Source organism: Pipistrellus kuhlii, unplaced genomic scaffold (assembly GCF_014108245.1).
Source record: "Pipistrellus kuhlii isolate mPipKuh1 unplaced genomic scaffold, mPipKuh1.p scaffold_m20_p_18, whole genome shotgun sequence".
In the NCBI taxonomy this organism is placed as follows: Eukaryota; Metazoa; Chordata; class Mammalia; order Chiroptera; family Vespertilionidae; genus Pipistrellus; species Pipistrellus kuhlii.
In genome coordinates, this window is record NW_023425493.1 from 26,416,900 (window position 1) to 26,436,981 (window position 20,082).

Below are 20,082 nucleotides of genomic sequence, written 5' to 3' on the forward strand. Positions count from 1 at the left end.
ATTTAAGACTTAGATACTAGCTTATATTTTCCTCAGCAATTTCAACACTCACCTAAACAATCCATCTACATTTCTGCCTCAGAGTTTCATAATCTCATCAGATTTGAAGACCTCCATCTCTATTCCAACAGCTCAATCCTGGATTCTACTATCTCCTGAAACTACTCTACTTTTAAATCTTCAACTCCCAACATCTTACCCCTCAGCTCCTTCCAGCTTTTCCTCTTTACTATTAAACCTCCTTTCTCACCCCAAGACATCCACATCTCAGACTAAGACATCCAAATATTTAATCACCCTATTGGTTAGTTGAACAAAAATTCATGGAGTGTCTAATATGTGTTAGGCATTATGATCAGGATTAGGAACACAACAGTGAACTATAAACAATTTCTACCCTCACAAAGCTTCTAGTATGGAAAAAGAAAACCAAAAAATGTCCCAATTATAATTTATTAAGGAAATGTTGAGGGCAAAGGTGTTATCTCCCATATGGAGTCAGGAAAAGCTTTCCCAAGGAAGTGATAATACATCAAAGAATCAAAGAATAAGTAGAAACTAGAGAGGCAAATTGGAAAAGAGTGTTCCGAGCAGAGGAAAAATATATCAACATTCTGTGGCAGGAAGGAACAGAGAGATGAATGCAAAATGAGGATGAAAAGAGGGCCTGGTGGACCTTGTTAAAGACTCAGATTTTATCCTAAAAGTAAGGAGAAGCCATTAAAGGGCTGTAAGAAGAGACAGGACATAACTGAACTTGAATTATCAAAAAAAATAACCCTACTTGCAATGAGAAAAATAGTTTGGAGGAAACAAAAGTGGATTTACAGAAAAACTGATTTAGAATATTATTATAAAAGAGATTATGGTGAGCTGGACTAGAAATGATAATAGTGAAAACTGGGGGGAAAAATGAATAGATTCTATTTTGTCCCTTCTTGCCTACCTGAACATGAAACCAGTGACTGATAACTTATTTTCCTGTAAAAAACCTAGATCCTTATCCTTCTATTTCATCTGCCCAATGTGGACAGATCCCACATTCAACTTCTTTGCTCCTAAATGAGGCTATTGAGTAAGACAAGATCACATAACCTTGCAGAGCAATATAACTACAAATAAATGGTATTCAGTCTCTTTTCCTTCAATGAAACACTGCTTGTCTTTTTATTGACTTTGGTACCTCAATCAGACTTCTCAGTACTATGCCATACTTTCACCATTCTCCTTTGGCCTCCTACTTATCACCTCTCTTACTCCTGGCAGATGACCTTGCCTCCAATTTCACAGAAAAAATTACAAAACAGAGCAAGAGAGTTCCTTCAGGTTTCCTCCCCTGCCCCTACTTGCTGGCTGCTAGTCTCCTCCTCCCTACAGAACTTCCTAAAATAGACATCCACTGATGCTACTTTCTCACCTTATATTCAGCCCTAAACCTGCCAAAATGGCCTTCTAGTGAAAGAATGGAGGTTCCTCAAAAATTTAATATTGAACTACCACATGATCTAGCAATTTCGCTCCTGGATATTTACCTGAAGAAATCCAAAACACTAACTCATAAAGATATATGTACCCGTTTATTTATTGCAGCATTATTTACAATAGCTGAGATATGGAAACAACCTAACTATCTATAATAGATGAAAGGGTATATAAGATGTGGTACATATATACAATGGAATATTACTTGACCATAAAAAAGAATGAAATCTTACCATTTGACACAACATGGATGGAGAAAGAAAAATACCATATGAATGCGCTTATATGTGGGGGGGCGGGAGAGGGGAGGCAGACAAAGCAGAAAGAAAGTCATAGAAAGAGAGAACAAACTGACAGTCGCCAGATGGGAAAGAAGAGATGGGTAAAAAGGGTGAAAGGGATTAAGTACAAATTGCCTGTTATAGAAATAGTCACAGGGACGTAAAATACAGCATAGGGAATATAGTCAATAATATTGTAATAACTATGTATGGTGCCAGACGGATACTAAACTTATTAGGAGATAAACCCGTAAGATATATAAATGTGTTGTGCACCTAAAACTAATATAATATTATGTCAACTATAACTGAAAAATAAATTTCTAAGAATTTTTTAAAAAGAAAGAGAATGGCACTGACATAAATAAGATCAACACACTCTTCCTTGCTGCTTATCTAAAGTTATCTCTTTGTAGCATTTGACCACTCTTCCTGCCTCTCTGGTTCTGCGTCTTGGTCACCTTTGTGGGTTCCTCTTCCTGTGCCATCACTACTAGTAGAGGTAGTGCACACACAATGCTAACCTCAGGCCTTCATCTTCTTATTTTATATCACTTCCATGATAAACTTCATGCATGCCCCTGAGCACCCAAATGCTGATGACTCCAAATGCATTTGCAGCCCCAAACTCTTTACAACTCATCTGGGAATCCCACATGCACTTGACACTCAGCACATTAAAACCTGAACTCATTCTCTATCTCTGTCCCCAACCCTTTCAAACTATTTTTCTTCTAGTATTGCCTATTCTAGCAAATGGTACCATCATTCCCCACCCCCAAATCACCCAAATCCCAAGCCTGTGAGTCACCCTGAATTCTCTCTTGCCTTATCCTCACTGAAAAATAGTCTTTTACTAAGTTTTACTAATTTTACCTTTAAAATTTCTCAAACCCATTCACTACCTCCTACTTGTTTCATCTTTTTTATTCTGTCTCAGGTTTTCATAACCTGGACCCCAGGAAATAGTTCCCATTAGCTATTTCACCCTCTTTCTCTATCCAGCCATTCTTCACAGTGGTTGCTTATGGAGGCAGGTCAATCTAAAATGCAAATATGATAGTATTATATCTTACTGCTCCAAATTCTTCAAAGGATCCCCAAAAACTAAAGTGTAAGATCCCAATTCCTATACATAATAAATAAGGTCCTTCATGACCAGCTGTATCTTACTCTCCAGCCTCATCATTCCCCTTCTTGTACTGGCAGTTCCCCAAGTGCACTATGTGCTTCAAATTTCAGTTCCTTTGCACACGCTGTTCCCTCTGCCTGGAATGACTCCTGGTCTAGCATGTGAATTCTTATCTCTTCTTTAAGACTAACGAGTATTACTTCATTTGCAAAATCTTCTCTGGCCTACCAAGTTAAATTGCCCACTTCCTCCTTTGTGCTACACCTTATATTCTACCTCTATCACATTATTTATCACACTGCACAGTGTTGATGTGTATTTACTAGTTTATCTCCCCACTGAACCATGAGCAATTTAATGGCAGGAATCTTGTCTTATTCATCTGTATCCCTGGCATCCAAGTAGTACCTCATAGGTACTCCATTTTTGTTCAGATGAGCAGAACTGATAGTACCTCACTACACATATACACACATACACACATACACACACACACACACACACACACACACAGTATTTGCTGATAATCAAATAATCAATGTTAAAACAAGCGAATCTAAAGCAATGGCTCATCTCAACAACATTTGCTTAAGATTATTATATGATCTCATTTACAATAGATTTCTCTTCCTAAACATTATTTAGCTAGACTAATATTGAAATCAGTATGCATACTCTAAGTACCCAACTATGTAGTAACAGAGAAAAATGACGCAGAATTAAATACCAACTGTAGATAATAAAGCTATGTTAAAATGCCTGAGAAACTACTAACCCTACATTCTCTTGTCTACAATACTCCCCCAAAAGTGTTTTCATTCTCCCAGTATACCCACTCTCCTGGTTCCACTGATGCATTACAGCTGTGTCTGAGTCTCCAATTCCTCCCAGAACTCATTGGGAAACCACAACATTCAAGTCTGTGAAGAATTTCAAAGGTCAGAGACCCCTCCGTGATCCAGAGGAATCCAGACAGGGAGAAAGAGGAGGGGCAAAAACCTTTAGAAATTTCACACAATTTTTGATTAGGTGGGAGGGAGAGATGAAAGACTATCTTGGCAGATCGTTTTTAGTTAATACGGGTCCTTCCAAGTGAAAGGAACAAAATACAACCTTCTTAGAAAAAAAAAAAATATGACCAAATTCCACATTTAAAGAGACCTATGTTATCATTAATTGGACAACTGAGGGATAATAACATGGGCCTAATAGAAAGCAAAGAAGTGAAAAGAAGTAATATATGTTAAAGTTTTAGACATTACTTAATTTAAACTTCCAAACATCTCTAAGTTTGTTTGTACTATTAACTCTACATTATAGATGAAGACACTAAAACTCACAAAGGTTAGATAATCTACCAAGGTTACAGAGGTAAAAAGTGGTAGGACCAAGACTTTCTTTTCTTCTTTTATTTCTTTATTGATTAAGGTATTACATATGTGTCCTTATCCCCCCAATACCTTCCCACCCTCCCCTGGTGTCTGTGTCCACTGGTTAGGCTTATATGCATGCACACAAGTCCTTTGGTTGATCTCTCTCCCCTTTACCCCCACCCTCCCCAACATTCCCTCTAAGGTTTGACAGTCTGATTGATGTTTCTCTATCTCTGGATCTGTTTTTGTTCATCAGTTTATATTGTTCATTATATTCCATAAATGAGTGAGATCATGTGCTATTCATCTTTCTCTGACTGGCTTATTTCACTTAGCATAATGCTCTTCAGTTCCATCCATGCTGTTGCAAATGGTAAGAACTCCTTTTTTCTTACCACAGCATAGTATTCCATTGTGTAGATGTACCACAGTTTTTTAATCCACTCATCTGCTGATGGGCACTTAGGCTATTTCCAAATCTTAGCTATGTGAATTGTGCTGCTATGAACATAGGGGTGCATATATCCTTTCTAATTGGTGTTCCTAGTTTCTTGGGATAGATTCCTAGAAGTGGGATCTCTGCAGACCAGGACTTTCATGAACCCAAACTATCTGACTCCTGAGACCAGATTCTTGCACTGTACTACACTTAGTCCAGGGAGCTGGACTGAAAAAGCATTGGGAGTCCATTCATGTGGAAGTCTACTCTTACTGTATCAACTCCTTTCAACTCACATTGACAGAATAGGCTCTGAGTTTAGACAGATCTAGGTTCAAATCTCCAATCTATAATAGTACCAAGGCCTGTGCAATCATGGGTAAGTAATTTATTCATCTTGTGTCTTTGTATCTAAAATAGGGAAAATAGCCCTAGCCACTTTGGCTCAGTGGATAGAGTGTCTGTGGACTGAAGGGTCCTGGGTTTGATTCTGGTCAAGGGTACATGCCCTGGTTGTGGGCTCGGTCCCAGTAGGGGGCGTGCTGGAGGCAGCCAATCGATGATTGTCTCATCATTGATGTTTCTATCTCTCTCCCCCTCTCCCTTCCTCTCTGAAATCAACAAAAATATATTTTTTAAAAAGAAAAACTAAATAAATAAAATGGGGAAAATATCTGCATTTCAAGCTTCTTGTTAGGATTAAGTGACTTAAGATAGGTAAAAGCCTTTGAGGCAGTGCCTGGCACACAGTAAGTCCTCAAAAAATATCAGTTGCCTTCTTGCTATCTAATTCCCTCCCACACACTCTGCTTCACTTCACTGGTGCCCAACCCAGACCCTATATCTTTCCTTCAAACACTCCCTCCACTCCTCTCAAACAAATCTTCCAGTTCTCTAACCATTTCCAAGGCATAGTTTTAACACATACACACTGCACCCAGTCTCTATCATCCCCATTCCAGTGTCTTTCAACTCTCTGAGCCTTCATGAAAAATGTCGTAAAGGGGGTCCCTTAGATGTACCTTCTACCAGAAAGTCCCTCAAAAAATAATAGCAAGAGAAAAAGGTCTGCCCTCTCCTAGATGTACAGACACAGCTATATTCATTCCCAAATCTCCAGGAACAGCAATTTCACTATATGTTTACTGAAATTCTAATATCTTTTTAAAAAAATATATTTTATTGATATTTTACAGATAGGAAGGGAGAGAGACAGAGAGCTAGAAACGTCAATAAGAGAGAAACATCGACCAGCTGCCTCTTGCACACCCCCTACCGGGGATGTGCCCGCAACCAATGTACATGCCCTTGTCCGGAATCGAACCCGGGACCTTTCAGTCCGCAGACCGACGCTCTACCACTGAGCCAAACCGGTTTCGGCTGAAATTTTAATATCTTAATCTACCAGTCCTACTTCCCCATCTTTACCCCTTACTTCTCTACTCATTCCAGATTCAAAGATTTTATCTTTGTGAAGACCCTTATTCTCATACATGTTATCTATGTTTTGGATTGTTGGAAAGAAATGTTTATCTCTCCTCCTATTCACCATACATAATAGTGGGATGCTTCCTACCTCCACTACAGCATATACTCAGGGAATGTCTACTTTCTCCCCTAAATCAAACTTAAAAGAAAAATACTCAATGCAATCATATAATTTACCATTCTCCAAACAATTTTTTAGTTAACCATATGCTATTGTGGATACATATCATCACTATCACTGGTATGTGTCTGTGTCAGAATAAGATTTAACTTTTTTTTTTTTTTCAAGAATTTCTAGTTTTTTTAATCAGGCGTACAAATAGCAAGACAAATCTCTTGGAGACAAGTCTCATTAATAGCAAATGCTAATATAAAGATCTCGAAGAAGTTCACAGAGAACTCCTTATGAACTGGCATTTGTCTTTTCAGTGCTACTGAGAAAAGGCTCCTTGGATTACAGTTATTTGGGAAATTTAATAATTTGGAAAGGCTTGTACAATGGAAGTTGACCTTAGGAAAAATAAAGGCAGAGGGAGTCATAGAGAAAGTCTGTTATTATAATATTGGCACAACAACAGTAACTTGAATAGAAACAGCAATCATGTTAATGTTTATTTTTTTAGATCCAGACCAGTATGTCTATTTGCCACACACAAAGAATTTTTTGTTTTTCCTTTCAGGTAGGGCCAAGGATACTCCAAGGTTTGGTTCTCAATAAATTCAACTTTTAAAAGAATAGCCTGTGAAAACAAAAATTCTACTTGAGCCCTTAAAGATTATGATTACTGAACTTTTGACATTAGAGAAAAAATAAATACTACAAATCAACAGAAACTAGTCCAGTAGCAAAACACAGTTTCTCTAGAATCAACCCTCAAACATTCAATAACAACCCTCTCTCCCTTTAAAATAACATTTTTTTATTGACTTCACAGAGGAAGGGAGAGGGAGAGGAGGAGGGAGGGAGGGAGGGAGGGAGGGAGGGAAGGAGGGAGGGAGGGAGGGAGGGAGGGAGGGAGGAAAATATCAATGATGAGACAGAATCATCAATCGACTGCTTCCTGCATGCCCCATACTGGGGATCGAGCCTGCAACACGGGCATGTGCCCTCAACTGGAATTGAACCTGGGACCCTTCAGTCTACAGGCTGATGCTCTAAACACTGAGCCAAACCAGCTAGGACTTCTCTCCCTTTTTTTATTCCTAATTATAGGGCATTTCACTGTCAGTTATAGAACTTCCATTCAAGGGGAGAAGTGACAAGAAAAAAATTCCAATTAGCTCTTTCTCTTCAATGAGGCAGAGGAGGCAGAGATGTGATTTTTGTGAAGATCCTGACTGGCAAAACCGTCACCCTAAAGAGAAAGTCAAAGCTAAAATCTAAGATAAGGCAGGTATCCTGCCTGACCAGCAGAGTCTGATTGTGCTGGCAAAGAGCTGGAGAATGGCGACACTCTCTCAGAATGCAATATTCAGAAAGATTCCACCCTGCACTTGCTGTTTCATCTGTGGCTGGTACCATTGAGCTCTCCCTCTGTCAGCTCGCCCAGAAGTAAGATCGTTACAAGATGGTCTGCCACAAAGACACAGAAGCACAAAATGACTATATTGTTACCCTCACGATACTCCTGCCAAATGCCGCAAAAAGTGCAGCCACACCAGCAACTGTGCTCCAAGAAGGTAGTTAAATAAGGCCCTTCTATCACCTCCTCTGCCCACAGGGCAGCCTCCTGCCTGAATCCAGTAGTCTTAGGGCCTCAATAAAGTTTCTCTTTCATTGACTAGAAAAAATAAAAATAAAAATTGCCAATTACTGTACTATCTGCAATTAGTTACACATAGGAAATAACTTCACTTGGAAACTTCTTTTAGTAAATTAACTTCCTTCAGCATATAACTACTAACTTATTAAAGCTTCAAACAACTTATAAAAACTTGCCTTGCCCTGGCCAATGTGACTCAGTTGGTTGGAACATCATTCCATACACCAAAAGGTCGCAGGTTCCATTCCTGGTCAGGATACATACCTAGGTTGTGGGTTCAGTCCCCGGTTGGGGAGAGTATGGGAAGCAACCAATCAATGTTTCTCTCTCACATGGATGTTTCTATCTTTCTCTCGCTTTCCCTCCCTTTAGAAAATCAATGAACATATCCTCAGGTGAGGATAAAAAACAGAACAAAGAATTTGCCTTCTATAAATATATTAATATAATTCAGTTCAAAAAAAGGTAGTTATTACTAATATTATCCATCTGCAAGTTCCATAATTACATCTTTCCTGGCCATATATAAACCTCACTGGAACACCTACAGGTCAGTATGTAAAATATTCACTGGCACTTGCTGTTATCATAAAGTGCCTGGTAATATTAGTTGGCCTTCCTGATAGTCACATCTTATCTCTCCAATTTGACTATCAGTCATTCATTCAAAATTTACCAAACTGAGTCCACCATGTACCAGGTGCTGCTCTAGGGCCTGGGGATACAAGTGAAGAAGAAAAGCCACAATCCTACCTTCAAGGCACTCCTGTCTGAAGAGAGAAATCTAAACCTGTTATTAGTACCCAATGGGGTAGGAATAGGTATAGGGAGCAACCAGTTTAGCTAGATGGGTTAGGGAAGTTTTCTCAAACTGAGTCTTTAGGATATGTAAGAGCTTACCAGACTGCAGAACAAGATACATTCTAAATAGAATTCAGATAACAGCTAACCAAAATATTTGGGTCAAAGATACTGTTTCCCTAATCCTACTTCTTAGTGAGACCAGGCAGATACTGACCTGGACTGATACATTTTTATTATTAAAGATACATATTGTGGTTGATCTTACCAACAATTGGAGATAAGTTGTTTTCTCTGTAGAAAGATGCTTCCAGTAGAATGCACTATAAGCCTCTCAGGTCAAACATGTGACAAATCCTATTACACTTTCTTGCCACCATACAGTTGGTCAAAGCAGTACAGGCAACCCTTCACGATGACATAGCACCAGGCCAAGTTTTCAGGGTGACAGGTCTCTGCTTTTCCTTTTCCCTTCCACAAAAAGTACAAAAAGTATCAATTAGTAAGCAAGGCATCTGGCAAATATCCCATTTTCCTCTGACTTCTTCTTCTTGAAATTAATCCAGGAAACCAACCCTTATGATTTCTACCCAATTAATATTTTTAATATTACAATATTATTGACTAGAGGCCCAGTGGACAAAATTCATGCACGGGGGTGGGGGTGGGGTGGAGGGGTTGTGTCCCTCAGCTCAGCCTGCACCTCTCCAACCTGAGACTCCTTGAGGGATGTCTGACTGCCCATTTAGGTCCGATCTCCCTGGTGGATCGGGCCTAAATGGGCAGTTGGACATGCCTCTCTGGAGTCCAGGACTTCTGGTTCCCAACCACTCTCCTGCCTGCCTGCCTGATTGCCCCTAACCACTTCTACCTATTGGCCTGATTGCCCCTAACTGCCCTCTTCTGCTGGCCTGGTCACCCCTAACTGCCCTCCCCTGCTGGCCATTTTGTGGTAGCCATCTTGTGTCCACATGGGGGCAGCCATCTTTGACCACATGGGGGCTGACATATTGTGTGTTGGAGTGATGGTCAATTTGCATATTACCTCTTTATTATATAGGATAGTGGTGATGATAGCAACTGCTACCTTGCAATTCACAAAATACTTTAAAATACATTACCTGGTACACCAGTCAATAAAATAATGGAGAGAGGATAAAAGGAAACATCATAGGCAACTATCTCAAATATCAAAAATTAAACCCAGTTTAACTGGAACTGGAAAGCAAGTATTTTCAATCCTACCAAAGGGTCAAGTTATTTCTATCAAAAAAGCATAGGATTGACTCTAGCAATGCCAAAATCATAAATTTCCTCTTAAATGTGTTCTTAATGCTAAGCCTAATTGATTCAAGTTGTAAATGTTAAGACCACAGACTCAGCAAGAATCTGATACTATAAATCTTTGTTACCCAACCCCTTTCCCAAATCTTTACCCATAATTTAAGGCTCAATAAATATCATTTGGAAGAAATACTTAACAGTGAAGAAGCTGCCCAAGAAAGACAAACTGACATCAAACTTAGCATTCAAGTACTTTTTTTAAAGATTTAACTAACACATGTTGTGCACCAATAAAAGCAGTAGGTTAAACACAGCCAAATAAATCATATCATTAACCTCATGATCATGCCCAGATACACTTGAACCCCAAAAACTAAACTAACTGGATCCCCAATACTAAATTGTTTTAATATCTGCAATCTTGATCCTACCTAATTAATCCCTAGAACTCAACTATCAATAGACCACATTTCCTACTAGGACTCAGCTCTTCACTCTCACAGACTGGTAATACTCACCAAAAAATTCCTTGTGTCTATTTTTAAGCTCCTAACTCCAGAATAAACACCATTCTTCCCAGTATGGCACATTGTGATAATGGCCACAATCTAAAATAAATACTCTCTTGAGTCACACTAGTCAGAGAATAAACCTAGAATGCTAACTAACAAATGAGTTTCAGCTGGGCAGAAGACATTGGATTTTAAATAGTCTTCTCAACCTTGAGACTATTTCCTAGTCATCTGAATACAAAAGGCTTCTCTATTTGAGTGAATTGCAGAAGGCAAATTTGACCCAAGGTTCATCAGAGAGAAGTGGGGGGAAAAAGAAAAAATATTCCAACTGGCATGACTACATTACAATGTTAACAGCACATTACTCACCATTGTACTACAAGAAAGAACTTGCAAGTGGGCAAGGAACATTCAGGAAGCCAAGGAAACAAACAAAACTCTCCCAGTCCTCAAAGCACAAATACATTCAAGTGCCAAAGCAGGTCACACTGTCCAGTTCATCCCCAGGTATGAGTGGGTAAAGAGGGAGTGAAAACGGGGGAGGGGGAGAGAGGAAAAGCATTATAGGGCAGATGTGCTTGTCAGCACCAAGGTAATTTCTTTCTTGAATTTATCAGGAACCTTTTTAACAAAGAAATACTGGGAGTTCCACCTATTTTTATCACTTGATTTATTTATATAATCACAGAGAACCAGCAATATATGTAAATGGCAGCATAATATGATAACAGTTGCAGACATTCCCTTGGGAATCCATCAGATGTATTTCTAAATCCTAGCTCTGTCACTTTCTTTTTAAAAATATATATTTTTATTGATTTCAGAGAGGAAGGGAGAGGGACAAATATTAGAAACATCAATGATGAATCCTTGATTCGTTTCCTCTGGCAACGCCCCTCACAGGAGACCGAGCTGGCAACGCTGGTGTGTGCCCTGACAAGGAATGGAACTCTAATCTCCTGGTTCATAGGCTGATGCTCAACTACTGAGCCACCTCTTGCTGTGTGATCTTGAGCAAGTTATTTCATTTCTCTGTGCCTTAGCAGGAACCTCATCTCATATTCACTGTGTTATCCTCAGCGCCTTAAATAGTGCTTAACTATTTTGGATGAGTTAATAAGTATTCCCTTAACAGAATATTAAGTATTTTGAATGAATTAACCTTTAAATAGGTTTAAAAATATCATATGTAATTATTATAAGTATTAAATGAGGTAATATATAAAGTGCTTAGCGTAACTCAAGGTAGGGTCTCACTATTAAGTTTTCTTTAACACCCAGCCAGCTCAGAATTTATAACAGATGAATCATGGCAAGAATTAAGATGGGATAAGAATTATAGAAGCCAAGCACTGGAAGTTGTTTACTACTAGAAACCCAGTCATAAAATGCAGGAATATTTAATCTTGACAGATGATATTAAATAGCAATGCCCTTACAGTACCTACATAATAAATATTAGTTGATCCAGAAAACACTATTTCGAGTCTTCAGGTATCTGATATCAGACAAATCAGAAACCTGACTGAAAAGAAAAAGAAGAGCTCTAGCCAGTGTGCTCAGTGGTTAGTGTTGGCCCATGCACCAAAGGGTCATGGGTTCAATTTCCAGTCAAGGGCTGTACCTAGATTTCAGGTTTGATCCTCAGCCCTGTTCAGGATGCATGTGGGAGGCAACCAATCAGTGTCTCTCTCACATCAATGTTTCTCTCTCCCCCTCCCTCCCTCCTTCCCTCCCTCCTTCTCTCTCTTTATAAAATCAATAGAAAAAATATCCTTGGGTGAGGATTAATAACAACAAAAAAAGAGAAGAGTGAGAATGAGTTGCATCTTAAATATATCTGTATACAGATATAGTCATTCAGTTCCCAGTCAGGGTCCACGCCCAGGTTATGGCTTAATCACCAGCAGAGAGTGTGCAGGAGGCAGCTGATCAATGTTACTCTCACACATCAAGGTTTCTCTCTCTCTCCTGCACTCTCCCTTCCTCTCTCTCTAAAATCAATAAACACATTTTAAAAAATAAACATATATATAAATTTCTTAGAAGGCTATTCAATTCTCTAAAAACTTCCCATTAGCAAAATAAAAAAAATATATTGATTCACAGTATTTACTGGCCTATTTAGGTAATAAAATCAGTGCAAGTGAATTGTTCTTAACTGCTGACAGGGTAAACAAACATGAAAGATTTGGGTCCAAAACTCTTCTCCTCCCTTTACTCCAGAAAGACTGTAACCAAAGCAACCTATCCACACATAGGGGGAAGAACTCTTTCATCTTCAAAACTAAAGTTCGGAGAGTAAATACAATTAAATCCAAAATTTGAAGGAATATTTGTCCTTGACTATGAAGAACTGAATCTCAGAGGAAGATAGCTTGAAGAAACTGGAGTCACTATTGCATTATGAGCCTGATAGACATATACATTTGTAGTGTCTAAATATGAGGAAAACCTATGCAGAACTGAAACAACTTGTGGTTAAACCTCATCATAATGTGGTCTTGGATTTCCCATTTCACTTCCCAGGCATCTGCTCGGTCTTTTAACCATTAAACCCACCTCCTAAGCAATATAATACCAGGTATAGTAGAAAGAGCACTGACTGACAGTCAAAAGAATGGGCTCTACACCAAGTTCTACTACCTAAACCAGTTGTTTAAATTCTCTGTATTCAGCATTAACTGAGAATGTGGGGCTAGACTCAGTGCTCTTCAAAAATTTCCACCCAGGTATCCCTTTGAAGAGATATATTAGAAACTAACCAAACCCAGCTCTCCTAGTGCTATAATCCAGATTAAAAACATATACATTGTTTTTATCTACCTCTTTACCACACAAAAAAAACCACACAACAGTTAACAAATTCTATTCATGTTTCTTCAGATCACTCCAATCTTCCAGTTTCTCCATTGCCATCACTCCTGCAGATCCTTTCCAGGATTACAACAGTCCTCCAACTCCTCTCTTCCTCATTGTATGCCATACGGCTGAATGCATTTTCCTAAAATACTAATTTACACATAAAATCTCTTGCTTGTGGCCTGGACAGTATGGCTCGATGGTTGAGCTTCAACCTATGAACCAGGAGATCAGTGTTCAATCCTGGTCAGGGCACATGCCCGGGTTGCAAGGGCATGCAGGGGGCAACTGATCGATGATTCTCTCTCATCACTGACATTTCTCTCCCCCCGCCTCCCTTCCTCTCTGAAATCAATGAAAAATAATTTTTTTAAAAAAGAAACCCTAGGATGCTCATCAGTCAAAACAATAAAGGTAAACTAGGCCATTAAAAAGAAATTCTCTGCTTGTGGATTTTCCCTCTAAGGATAAACCCAACTTCTCTGCCTGAGATTTAAGGCCTTCTCCAACTTTCCTAGTCTCATTGCTCTCCTAGGTGAAACACTATGCAACAAACTGTATTCTCAGTCGCCCCCAAACCAAGGTGGGCTCAGCTCACTGCGCTCCTACCTTGAATGTTCCCTCTATAGTTACTCAGTTTTCTCTCCTCTGAGGCCTAGATTATCCTAAAGGTAAAAATTTGCCTACCTGTTACCTCTAACGCCATATAACTACATAACTATACTCCTCACTTGACACTTAGTACCCAAGAGTTAGTATTACTATTTATCCTTTTATGCATTCAGTCTTCACAACTAATTATTAAGTTCTTGATAACTTTTACTCTGTTATACCTGAAGCCTAACTTTTCAGAAGGCAGATAGCCAATAAAATGTTAATAACTATTACCTCATTTAAATTTTCCAGGCCTCATTTTCCTCACCTAGAAAATGATGATAAATATGTAAAGTTCCTTTCAGTTCTAAATGCTATATGATGGTATGTATGCTACTAATAGCCTGAATTTCTTTCTTTTTTTTTTTTTTAAGTATATTTTATTGATTTTACACAGAGAGGAATTGAGAGGGACAGAGAGTTAGAAACGTCAATGAGAGAGAAACACCGACCAGTTGCCTCTTTCACACACCCCACTGGGGATGTGCCCACAACGAAGGTACATGCCCTTGACCGGAATCAAACCCGGGACCTTTCAGTCCACAAGCCGATGCTCTATCCACTGAGCCAAACCGGTCCCGGCTGTATTTATTTCTTACATCTTGTTTTTATATATGTATTTATGTAAATGTAACTATGTTCTGTTTAACCCAGAATATAAATTCCCAATGGGCCAATACTCCTACTACCTGTTTATTTACTGGGCAACACTTCCTTGACATCTCCTTACAGCAACTTGTCCAAATTCCAGTACACAGCAGGTGTTCACTAGAAAGGAATTTATAGTCTCAACTAGGCAGCGAACGTCAAAGGAAATTCATAGATGATTTTAACTGCATTTCTAGAATGAACTAGTATAGTACAAAAATTACAAGGATCATTTAGAGATGTCATTTAATGTTCCTAATAGCTAGGAACTCATTTTAGGCATTCAAAGAAGCTAGGGTGCAGCCCATCTTTTGTTGTTGTTAATCCTCACTCGAAGATATTTTTTTCCATTGATTTTTAGAGAGAATGGAAGGGAGGGAGGGTGAAGAAAGACAGACAGATATCAATTGATTGCCTCCCACACTCGCCCTGACTGCAGCCAGGGATTGAACCTGCAACCCAGGTACCGTACCTATAATAGACCAGGAATTAAACCGGAGACTGTTCAGTGCTCTAACCACTGAACACAGACCAGGGCTGAGTGCAGCATAACTTAAGTCTACATCTCAAACTGTATTTTCAGAATTCTGAGAGGTGTGGGAAGCCTCTCTCCCTGGTCAGTAAACAACAAGGACCAAGTATCTTTCCTGTCAGGTAATCCTGTCCCTAGTACTAATGGAAAATTTCAGAAAACAAATAGTCTAACACTCAGCCAGGTCAGCTTCCAGTTCAAAGACGACAAAAGCAAATGATCACAAAGTTACTAATAAAAGCAGATAAATTTGAAAACATTTGAGAACCTATCTAAAGTATTTTTGTTAGCAAGGCATTGTATTTTCCCACCATCTTGCCTCGATTTCTCACACAGGATTATCTTCAAGTAAATATCAAAATTTACTGATACAAAAATCTCAAAAAGTGTTCTTTTCCTTTCATGTCAGTTATTAATGACTCAAAAGGCACTAGTAGACTAACTCATTTTAAACGTCCCTGACTTTTCAAAGAACTATTTTAGAACACAAAACTGTACTTTCTTTCTTTTTTAATATATTTTATTGATTTTTTTATAGAGAGGAAGAGAGAGAGATAGAGAGCTAGAAACGTCGATGAGAGAGAAACATCGACCAGCTGCCTCCTGCACACCCCCCCACTGGGGATGTGCCCACAACCAAGGTACATGCCCTTGACCGGAATCGAACCCGGAACCTTTCAGTCCGCAGACCGATGCTCTACCACTGAGCCAAACCGGTTTTGGCCGAAACTGTACTTTCAAAGTTGAATTCTATATGTGATGTTTTCCAAGTAGCATGTAGCCTGAATGCAACTTTAATACAGTTAAGGTACAAGGTTTATATAGAATTCCAAGCCAGGTTTTGAAGGATGAGAGGAAACAGCCTCTTTAAATGTTTATACCTATGCACTTTTTCCCTTTCCTGTTCTTCATTCAGTCCTATCCTATATCAGCTAACTCCTGCCATCTATTCCTTTGCTTCTTTCCCTGACTTCTGCATCTCCCTACCCCTTATCCTAAAAACTGTGTGGGTAAGAGTCTGGTGTCAGGAGCTGGGGCTCTTGCCCTCTTCCCTGTAAAGTCTCCAAATAAAATCAAGGGCCACGGGCAATTTTCTCTTCTATGGTTTGTGCTACCACATCTCCCTTATCAAGACAAGACAGGAGACATGGGGTAGCAGAAAAAGATGTTAGGGAGTCATTCACTCAAAGGAACTGTAAGCTTATTAAAGCTTACCCGATCAACTTTATGTTGCTATTGATGCAAGTTTTCATTCTAGGCTTATTCACAGAGCCTATTCGTCAACAACACTCACACCTCCCCCTCCCCCCCAACTTCCCAAATATACTAAATGCATGCTAAGAAATAAAAACATTTTATCAAAAATTCAAGCTAAACATAACTACAAAAAAAAGTTGGTTGCAAATTAAATCTTAAAAATGCATTTTAGATTCACAAACGGACTTAGGATTATCCACTTAAAAAAGGTTCATGATATTCTTCAGAACCCCAGGAGGAAATCAAGGCCTGAAGTATTAAGGTAAGCACCCAAAACTGCCGATATTTGACTTTTACCTACAAAACTGCAATTTCATATATTCAACTTAATATTTAATTTCTTCTTGGTGGGGGAGGGAAGAGTTTCTGGGAAGCCAAAATGATGGGTTTTTTGGGGGGACTATACATTCCACAATCAATAACTTCAAAATATTCTGCTGATACACAATCTGGTCTTTTAATAAAAAGGTGTCACTAAAAATATATGTACATAGTATACAAGTATGTATGTGTATATTGGGTTTTCCTCTTTAGGAGCCAAAGAATTCCTGGCTCCCAGCAATGTTCATTAAGTGAACAGATAGGCTGCTTTTTCTCAACACCAATATCCCATCGCCAGAGAAGGTGTCAAGACCTTGATGACAACAGCAGAATTTGATAGCTAGCGAAAGTCTGGCCATAGGAGCACACTGCCTCAAAGGCCATCAGGAGTAATTCCCACGAGTTCTCTCATTAGGATGAGATCAGCGATCAATTCACATTTCATTTCTCAAGGAAGGTCTGCTCTCATCTAATACAGGAAGTTAGTCTTGACTGCTCTCACCATTTATGTACATTTTTATGTCATTTTCAGGCTGCGAGTTTCTTTTGAAGCTTTATTTTTCATGGGGCCACTATCATGCTCAGACTTAAACTAATGGTTCACCATCACAAAGGATTGTCTTTATTCTCTTATTCATTAATTAACCATTGCTAATGGATACTAAATGCCTACTACACATAAGTTATTGTGGCAAGCCCCATAAGATACAAAGATAAAAAAGATCTTTTATCTGCTTTCCAGAGCTTACAGTATAGAAGAGGCATGCGAATAAACAAACTCAAATACAAGATCTAGAACATATAACCACCACCAGACAAGTACCAATAAAATGAAAGGAGAATTCAAAAGTGGGAAAGATCATATCCTGTTAGAGAAGAAAAAAAAATCAAGGTATGATTTAAACTGGGACTTTGATGGGTAATCCTGACAATACTTTGATGGGTAGTATTTGTTAACAGGGCAAGTGCAGAGGGCAATGGAGGAAACAGGCTTAATGATTGGGTGATTAAATGAACTAGATTTATTATGTAGACATATCTAAAAAACAATATAGGGAAAAAAGGATGCAAAAGGATACATGCACTTTGATTCTATAATATTTATGTAAGATTTCAAAACAAAGCTGTGTTTCTGTATATATATATAATATTCAAATAAAAAGAAAGGTATATAACATGAAATGAAATGATATATACCAAAACAGGTTAGTAGTCATTCCTGGAAAAGAGGAAGGAGGAAAGGATGCAGAGTAGGGCTTTACCTATATCTGCCATTTTGTATCTTAAAGCAAGCAAGACATTTAAAACAAATACAACAAAATGTTAATAACCATTAAATTTGGGTTGCTGGCTCAAAATTGTGTTACAGTTTCTCCCCTGAATTTTTCTAAACAGTACTTAAAATATCTCATTATCCAAAAGTTTTAAATTAAGAAAGGGCCAGTTGACTGAAATATTGGAGTCATTAACATAAAAATAATAGTCAGGCCAGGCCAGCATGGCTCAATAGTTGAACATCAAGGTTTGCACCAGGAGATCATGGTTCAATTCCTGGTCAGGGTACATGCCCAGCTTGTGGGCTCGATCCCCATTGTGGGACGTGCAGGAGGCAGCTCATCAATGATTCTCTCTCATCATTGATGTTTCTCTCTCTCTCTCCGCCCCCTCCCTTCCTCTCTGAAATCAATAAAAATATATTTTAAAAATAAATAAAATAATAATAGTCAGGAGCAGAATAGGTTCTTTAAACTTTAAGGTAACACTTGATTACCCTAGTTTGAGACAGAGGAGGATCCTTCCTCACCCTCACACAGCGTGCACAAAAGGCACCTAGAACAGAGAGGGTGGGGCTGACAAACATGAACAAGAAAGAAGTTGTTTATGCCATCCTAAATCAGATATCTGAAGGGACTAAGACCCACCTTCCCACATAACATAAATGCCGGTGTAGCCAAGTCATCTCCCCAAAATGAAGCCAAGGAAACTTCCAGTTACATAGGAATTCAGATAAAGACTCACTGTGACTAGCTATTCTGTGCCTATCTCTCCTCCCCTCCCCCAAACACTCACAAACAAAAACAAAATGTACCCTTGCCCACTTGAGAAAGAATTAAGAACTGGCAGCTCTGCTAAAGTGGACAGTTTCCAAGCCAAGGCCCTTCTCTGAAGATGTTGACAAAGCCAGAGAAAAAGAGTAAAAAATCACAACTCCGTTAAATTTTAAGAAAAACTTATCAATGGAAGGTATCCATCCTTCACATCCCCAACTTTCACCAGGATTGAAATGTAAGGCCTGTTCTTAGACTGTTCTCCAGCAAAAATGACTACAACACAAAATCCAAATTCTTTAGCATGCTAAACCCAATTTTCCTCACAAAAGTCCAATGAAATAAAAAATACAGAGAAAATTTAGAACCCAACTATAATGACATATCTTGTGTTTTTTTAGATAAATATATTTTTTCTTCCATCCATCAAAGTTTCACTGGTACAACTTAAAACTAAGTTTAAAAGAAAACAATTTGCAGGGAACTTAGCAGGAGAGATACATCTGCACACTCAATAAAAACAAATACCTTGACATTCTTCTACAACTGAATCATTACAGCTGAATAATAACATCCTCTTCACTCCACTCCAGGGCATCCAACTGTCCAAGGTCAAAAGTCCCTATTCCCCAAGGTAATCTCAGGGCAGATCCTCCTCAGTCAGACCTGGGAAAAGTTCACGGTGGACTGGTAAACGGACAATGGGATGGAAGACAGAAACCCCTCTGTCTTCTGGCACAATAGTGTGTGAGAATGTAAGGAACACTAGAACAGGACTTGTGAAGGACTGAGAGAGGTGACTAACATTTATTAATCACCTGCCACATTATAGTCACTGAAGACTGAATTCCAGACCAACCTATCACTAAGACTACTTCTGTGATCCTGAGTAAAGCTCAGGCATGCCATCTGAAAATGAACAAGGGAGACTAACAAAGCATAACAATCCCTGTAGTTATTCCATGATTCTATAAACATGATCACTCAACAACAAATGTGTTACTGTTAAGTATAATACAGCTATTTTTAAAGCCTTCATTTTGTTCCTCTCCAATCCACTGTCTACACACCATTGACAAAAGATCTTTCTAGAACATGAAATTTACTTTATCACCCAATGTGATTCATCATTTATTTCAGCACAAGATAAAGCTGTCTGTGATCAGCTTACCTACTTCCCCAGTCTCATCCCTGCCCTCCAG

The 20,082-nt window shown here is 38.8% G+C and overlaps 1 protein-coding gene and 1 long non-coding RNA gene across 8 annotated transcripts in view; one reads left to right on the forward strand and one right to left on the reverse strand.

Moving 5' to 3' along the window:
• Positions 1-16,813, forward strand: part of LOC118721167 — a 55,559-nt gene extending 38,746 nt beyond the window's left edge. Inside the window, exon 4 of one of the 2 annotated variants that reach the window (XR_006741993.1) lies at positions 16,684-16,813. This is a non-coding gene — a long non-coding RNA (uncharacterized LOC118721167). Of the gene's footprint in view, positions 1-6,875; positions 6,940-16,683 lie in introns of those variants that run through there. The other variant, XR_004988633.2, reaches the window with a different exon arrangement.
• Positions 1-20,082, reverse strand: part of OTUD7B (OTU deubiquitinase 7B) — a 50,635-nt gene that overhangs the window by 23,780 nt on the left and 6,773 nt on the right. For 4 of the 6 annotated variants that reach the window (XM_045583387.1, XM_036441701.2, XM_036441703.2 and 1 more), the window contains exon 2: positions 9,028-9,230. The exons of 1 other annotated variant lie outside the window; for it this stretch is intronic. The gene's annotated coding sequence lies outside the window, so the exon portion shown is untranslated. Of the gene's footprint in view, positions 1-9,027; positions 9,231-19,408; positions 19,547-20,082 lie in introns of those variants that run through there. One more of the 6 variants, XM_036441702.2, reaches the window with a different exon arrangement.